This window comes from Etheostoma spectabile, chromosome 1 (assembly GCF_008692095.1).
Source record: "Etheostoma spectabile isolate EspeVRDwgs_2016 chromosome 1, UIUC_Espe_1.0, whole genome shotgun sequence".
Taxonomy (NCBI): Eukaryota; Metazoa; Chordata; class Actinopteri; order Perciformes; family Percidae; genus Etheostoma; species Etheostoma spectabile.
The window spans coordinates 14,929,566-14,936,096 of NC_045733.1; the positions used below are offsets into that span (position 1 = coordinate 14,929,566).

The 6,531-nt window shown below is 39.1% G+C and overlaps 1 protein-coding gene and 1 long non-coding RNA gene across 4 annotated transcripts in view; one reads left to right on the forward strand and one right to left on the reverse strand.

Annotated features, from left to right (window-relative positions):
* The window catches only part of pcdh9 (protocadherin 9), a 212,952-nt gene that overhangs the window by 109,165 nt on the left and 97,256 nt on the right, over positions 1 to 6,531 (reverse strand). The gene's annotated exons all lie outside the window — the stretch shown is intronic.
* The window catches only part of LOC116674101 (uncharacterized), a 16,058-nt gene that overhangs the window by 1,576 nt on the left and 7,951 nt on the right, over positions 1 to 6,531 (forward strand). Inside the window, exon 2 of the long non-coding RNA XR_004327988.1 lies at positions 435 to 441. This is a non-coding gene — a long non-coding RNA (uncharacterized LOC116674101). The remainder of the gene's footprint in view (positions 1 to 434; positions 442 to 6,531) is intronic.

Genomic DNA, 6,531 nt, shown 5'->3' on the forward strand with positions numbered 1-6,531 from the left:
ACACACACACACACACACACACACACACACACACACAGACTTTCCTCCATTCTCTCCAAAACTACTTTCAAGGTATATTTTGCCAGAGGCTTTTTTCTGGTCATGGGTAATATGGAGGGGAGTAGAAAATTGACGGTAGTCAATAGCGCCGATGCTCGCAATCAAATACTACAGGTTGAAAAATAACATGTCCCTGATAGTGACATGTATCAATTCCCACCTCCCCCATTGTATCAGCATACCTCTCTTTCAAACCTTTCACACCTCAGTAAAAGTAGTAGAGACATAAAGTTCTGACCAAACATTGGCAAAGAATGGTGCTTTCCCTTGAATACATCTCTCTGTAAGTAAAATTGGTTACTCATAAGGACCATGCCCTGTATTTACCTAATTGTGTTGTACATCCTTTTCCCTGTCACTTTGTTTTTCGATAGTGGATGGGTGGTTGACCTTTGCAAAAAGCAAAAGATGACGTGTTTGTACAAGCACAGGAGCAGAAAATGGTGTGACGTTGTTATAGCAGAGAATGTGATTCACCCCTAGTTTCAAGTCGACGGGGGTTTAATAACCCTTACAGCAATTATCCCCTAACAATAACCATGTCATGTTGCCCAAACTGGTAAAACTGTACTTAGCATGTAGTGTATAAGCATTATAGAAATATTTGATGATGATATAATGATGTAGTTGTACGCAGATACAGCATGTGCTGACTAATCTACAGTATTTGTGAATAGCTCCTACTGTGAAGCACCCATGCTGTAAATAGTGGATTACTGTCCTTATGTTTGCTTATAACCACATTATAGTGTGTTTTACACCATCTATTCAATGTGTACTATATGTACTGCTGATAAATACCACACTTAAATATACCTTTAACATGGTTGGAGCGGATCAGAAAATTCTAAACTAATTTTGGGTTTTGAAAGACTTGTTGGTTTGCCGAATAACAGCAGTGTCTCTACACTTTGACTCAGGACAAAAATGCTTTGACATAATTTCAGCAGTAGTTTTGTTGAGCTATAAATGATGACAGCTCAACGGGTGCATGGTTGAGAGGCAGAGAAGAAAGGTACAGTGGCAACTTATATGCATAGTCTTTACCAACAACCCACGGCAGAATACTTTTTGAAACCCTGCACACACCATACCATACAAAACATGCTTTAAAAGGCTAAAATGTGTCTTGCTGTACAACCTTTCTAGGAAGAATGTACCCTGGAAACCAGCTATTTTTCTCACATCACGCAAGGGGGCATCAAATGGCAAATTCAGGTCAGGAAAGTCAGGTAGGTAGGCACTGGAAGCTATCTGACATTACATTAAAGGTTTTTGTCAACGAATGAAGCTTTTGTGTTGAGTGGCATGTTTGGGAGATCTGTGTTATATCTGCTGGTAGACGTTACCTAAGCTCACTCACAACTGTAGCTGAACTTATTTTAGAGTTTTTAAATGACAGCTTTCTCTCATTTTATGGCAATTATGGCAAAGGATATTGCAGAGGATATTGGCAAATATGCATATTTTATACAGCAGGAGCCATCATTTCCTAACACGGAAATGATTAATACATTCCATTATATAATGAGAATTTCCCAATCCTTTTAAATTATCAAACATAGGCAAAATTCAAGGTGAATAAATCACTGTGTTCCTTAACACAATACCACCAATAGATTAAACATCATTATGATTCTATTTCTCTGTGATTCAACGATAATTGTGAATAGACGAGTATGCTCTACCACGGTTAGTAGATCTTTACACCATGGCCACAGTGAGAAATTAAATATTTTCCTACATGTCATACAGAATGGATACAGCATACAATACAGCTTTTGTCCTACACTAACCACTGTGACAGTGAATATTCCACTTACTGAACATGCGGAATGTTCAGTCCTTTTCTCATGCTGACATTGGAGAAATTGGAAAGAAGGAATGACCGTGAGCAGATTTAATGAAATACTTATGACAATGACAACAGAGCAAACAAAAACTCTGGAACTTCCAAAACTATTTGAGGTCAAATGAAGCAAAAACATTTCTTTAGCTAAATAAACTTGTTGCATATCAGCTTCAGGCAAACTGCAACATCCAAACATATAAAACAACGCTTCAACGTGACTTGAGAAATCCAACCATTATGCAACTGTTTTTTTACTGAAGCATCTTGGTGATTGTCACTGGCCTTTAAACAAACAACATGAGTCACCTGCAGGTTTCATTTAGCTGAATGGCCTTCATGTCACATATCTAAGGACATTGGTGCTTGCTTGGCAAAATGATATGGATGAGTAATGGGATGCCGCCCACATCCGGACACTTTGGGAAGGTGAGGGGCTGCTGCCAAGCCACAGTCCCTGTTGACCTCTTCTTTCTGTGCACTCAGCAAATTTGTTGATGAGACCCATGGGCCACTCTCCCCGGCTGTGACATATGTCAGCCATTTTTGTTCTTTTGTAATTCTGTTACGTGATTGCATGCTATAAATATGGGAATAGAATGCAAGAAATGGCCGTCTGGAATACGAAGAGGCAAACAATATCTTCAACAGTTTGTAAGCCATTTAATTTCACCGATGAGAAGATGAACAAAAATAAACCCTTACAAAAAAAAGAGTGTGTCACCTCACAGTGCCCACATGAACTTATGTTGGTTTGCTTTTTTTTCTCTCTCTTTATTCCTTTTTTGATGAGCAAAATGTGGATCTCACTGTGGGGCAGACAGACACAAAAAGGACCTCCCAGCACACTGCTGATTCAAGGTTTTAGCCGAGCAAATCTTAGGCAGGGAGCTGAGAGCAAAGAGCTGGCCATTTTGCAGTTTGCTCTCATCTGCCAATTTCTTCCTGGGGCTTTCAGAGTCAATCAAAGAGCTACCAGAATGCTCACACCAGTCTTTTAATTATTCATGGTAATTCTATGCCACTACACACTCTCTGCAGCCCCTGTCGCCTCCCCCAAGCGAGGTGTGCTCTGATGTGTTTATGTGTACCGAATATTTAAAGAAAAAATCTTCCATCCATTACTAAACAGACTCTCTGCTCTGCCCCGTGCTACGCTGGCAGTATTTTCAGGGTCGTCTGGCTTCCTCTTCTGTGGGAAGCTGAGCTGATAAATGTTTGGTCCCATGAAACCCAATTTTTTGCACTTTGAATCTCTCCACTGGACATGTTGCACACTTACATCCAGCTTTTTAGATTGAGCATTTGTATTATTGTTTTTTTCTTCTAATATCTAGCATTCCATTACCATCTCATACATTTTTTAGCTTAAGTAGCCTGACACCTTGATGCCAGCTGTTTATTGTGCCCATTCAACCGGCTCCAATTCCTGATAATAGTTCTGTCTAGAAGGTCAGCCTGGTGTAAAAAGCCTATCAACATCTTTGCGGCAGGGATTGGAATTGGCGCTAGCCTTGCTAAAATTGCATTTATTTCCTTCTGTGAGCTAATTAGCTAGAGATGGGGCAACCCTGCCATTCTTGGTTGTTCATCAACCTGCCAACAAGCGTCAACATCACAAGGTCCATGTCAAGTTCAACCTTTTCTGTCTGAGACAAGCCTATTACCAGGAAGTGTGAGAATAAGGTTTTAAGTGAAGGCAGCGGCTTGATGTTATCAAAATCTCTTTGTAGAAATAAGCTTAATTATAATAGAATTTCACACTCACTCCAATAACAGCTTAACATATAATATCTACAAAAGAGAAAAAGAAAATGGAGAAAATATGTACATCAGATGTGGAAAAAGAAGATGCTGACTGCAAGATGCTGGAGCTTGAGTATGCAGTATAAGATATGCTCTTGATGTCCCTTCACAACATTCATTTCAGAGACCTCGAAGAAAGGGCTGCTGCTGTTTGGGCCTTTGAGGGAAAGGTGATTTCTCCAGTGCAGAGAAGCTGTTACATTTTGAAGGTTGGCGTTTGGAAAAAAAATGGCACACCTCCTCTCTCCAACTTGTCTTCACAAGCCTTCAAAGATTTAAAAAAGTGGGGGAAATGTTTTATGTCTCCTGTCTTTTCCTGCCAAAAGCAAAAAAAGAGGGCAAAAGAAAGCTAAGATAGATACAGTGACATACCAAGGGAGGATGTGGCAGGGATGAAAGCATGTCATTTTGTAAGGGCTGATCATGAAACTGCCCCCCTTTTTTCTTTTTTTGAAACAGACTTTGTCAGAATTTGAAGGATATATTGTTTCTGCTTTGCCCTACCACTCAAAAACAGGAATGGGACTTTGAAACGGGGTGTTTACAAGCCAGTCAAATGTGTCCTTTTGATATAAGTGACAAGAAGCTGAAGAACGAGACCAAAAGGTCTGCCATCAGCTCCAACTGACAGCGTTTACTGTTGTTTTAGTTCAAGGAGGAATTACTAATTGATCCTTTTAGAAGTTCAGACCACTCATCTTGATGAAGCTGCAACAGCCAGCAACTATAAATTGATATATTAATGCTTCTATATACAGAAAATAGGTCTGCTGGGAGCATATTTGGTATAATTTAGGCTTTAAAATGATTCTCGATTGTCGGAGCTCTTGTTGTCATGTTTGGAGATTTGTAGACACAAATAACAGAATATATACAGTATACTGTATATACTGTATCTATACACTATACACTATTCTCTGAAAAGGGGACACATCTGCCATAACAGCTCTCATTCACTGCAGCACCTTCTCCATCTTCAGAGCAACAGATGCTCTTTTAACACAGTGCAATCTGCAATGGCACACATGAACAGTTTGCCCCTCTTTGTTTAGGCCTCATATTTTTGTAATAATTCCGTCTTCTAATCTATTTATGTCACTGAAAAACACAAAATGTTCAAACAATGCGACTCCAACTGGTACATCAGCAGAAACTGTGGAGAAAGGTTTCACAACAACACGCTATTTTGAAAAGATTTACAATTAATAGACTATTCTTTTAAACTACTGGTTGACAAGTTATTTTTCTGCATTTCTACTAGTGAGAGTGTTGTTTTATGGATTTAGGTACGGAAGGGGGAAAAAACAAACAGATCCATGGGTTTTTAGAGCATTACTACGTATAATAATACATGGAAAATAATTTTAAAAACAGTTCCAAAGAAACATTGTTATAATTACACGTATTACCAGATGTAATAAAAGTAATATGAATTATTATATTATTTAAAAAATAAAACATTGTGCAAAAACTTTAGTTTTTCCCTTTAACAAAGACATTTAACAGTTTAAGAGACTACAATGTCTTACTTATTTCATTTAATTTACTAACTTCTTTTTTTTCACATTTTTAAATTAAAGCTAAAAGGAACCAAATTAATCATGTCCTTTATCTGTCCTATAAAAATATGAATGGTTGGATGTAAACATCCCATTTACTAAGTTATCATGGTCAGCCTACAGGGAGTGAATCATAATTCAAAGTCCTCTAAATAATGGCGGAAGACACACTTGGCCTCAAGCATTATGTTTATCACTGGCAACATCAAGAGACCAGGATCCCATAATACCACTCTGCATTCACATCATGTTTTTTCCATCCGCACTGCAGTGGTGATAAATGGCTAACACTGGAACAGTGCTCACCTCTGAGAACCCTGGCCTTACCCTTGTGAGTGTCCTGTAAAGCATTTTGTCTGATTATAAACAGCAGTGCTAGTTCACACTGATGCCACAAAACAAATAACGGATAAGGAGATCATGTTTTGTTTACATAGCTATGCCTTGTGTCAAATGATTTTACTCAATTAATTCTATCAACAGGTGAGAGACGGCAGCCTAAAACATGAATTTGATGTGACAAGTGAGAGCCTGTGAGTGTGAGTGTAGAAAGGGTGGTTTGGGGTGGGCTTTTCCCCGGGATTGGCTTCCAGGAAGCACATGGGACTAAAGCCATCGGGAGAGCTAGTGGGAAATGTGGGAAGATGGTAGGCATGACCACAGCTTAGTGGGTTAGTTTGCAGGAGGAGATCAGTGATGCATAACATGACATAGAAGCAAGTAGCAGCATCTCATAGACTAACTGGTCAGCCAAGACCATCACTCTTACACTGCTTCCATTTCAAGTCTCTCCTTTGTTTCTTCCCTCTGTCCCTCTAACAATTTATGTCTTCATCATTTCCTCTCTGACTACTGAATCTTGATCGAGTGGAACAGAACAGTGTTAATGCTCTTCCTAAAATATGCCCCAAACTAATCACAATGGTCATGCACACTTGCTGTATTAACTTTGAAATGCTTAAACATGGGGCATGATACTGACAAATGCTTCTACTGAAGTGCCAGTTCCGAAAATGCTCAATTTGTCTTGCATTTAGTGAAAACCGTGTAGGCGGAGTAGAGAATAAACACTGAGAAGCATCAAGTAATCCCTGAATGGATATTTTATATTGAAAATAACAACAAAGTGTGTCTGGTGTGTTTGGGGGTCATACGGAGCCTTCAGAGGATAACAACAGAGGAAGCACAAGCAGCAAGGGAAATAAAGTGAATTCTGTGATGTCTGTAGGATCCCTGATTTCCGCTGCTCAGTAAAAA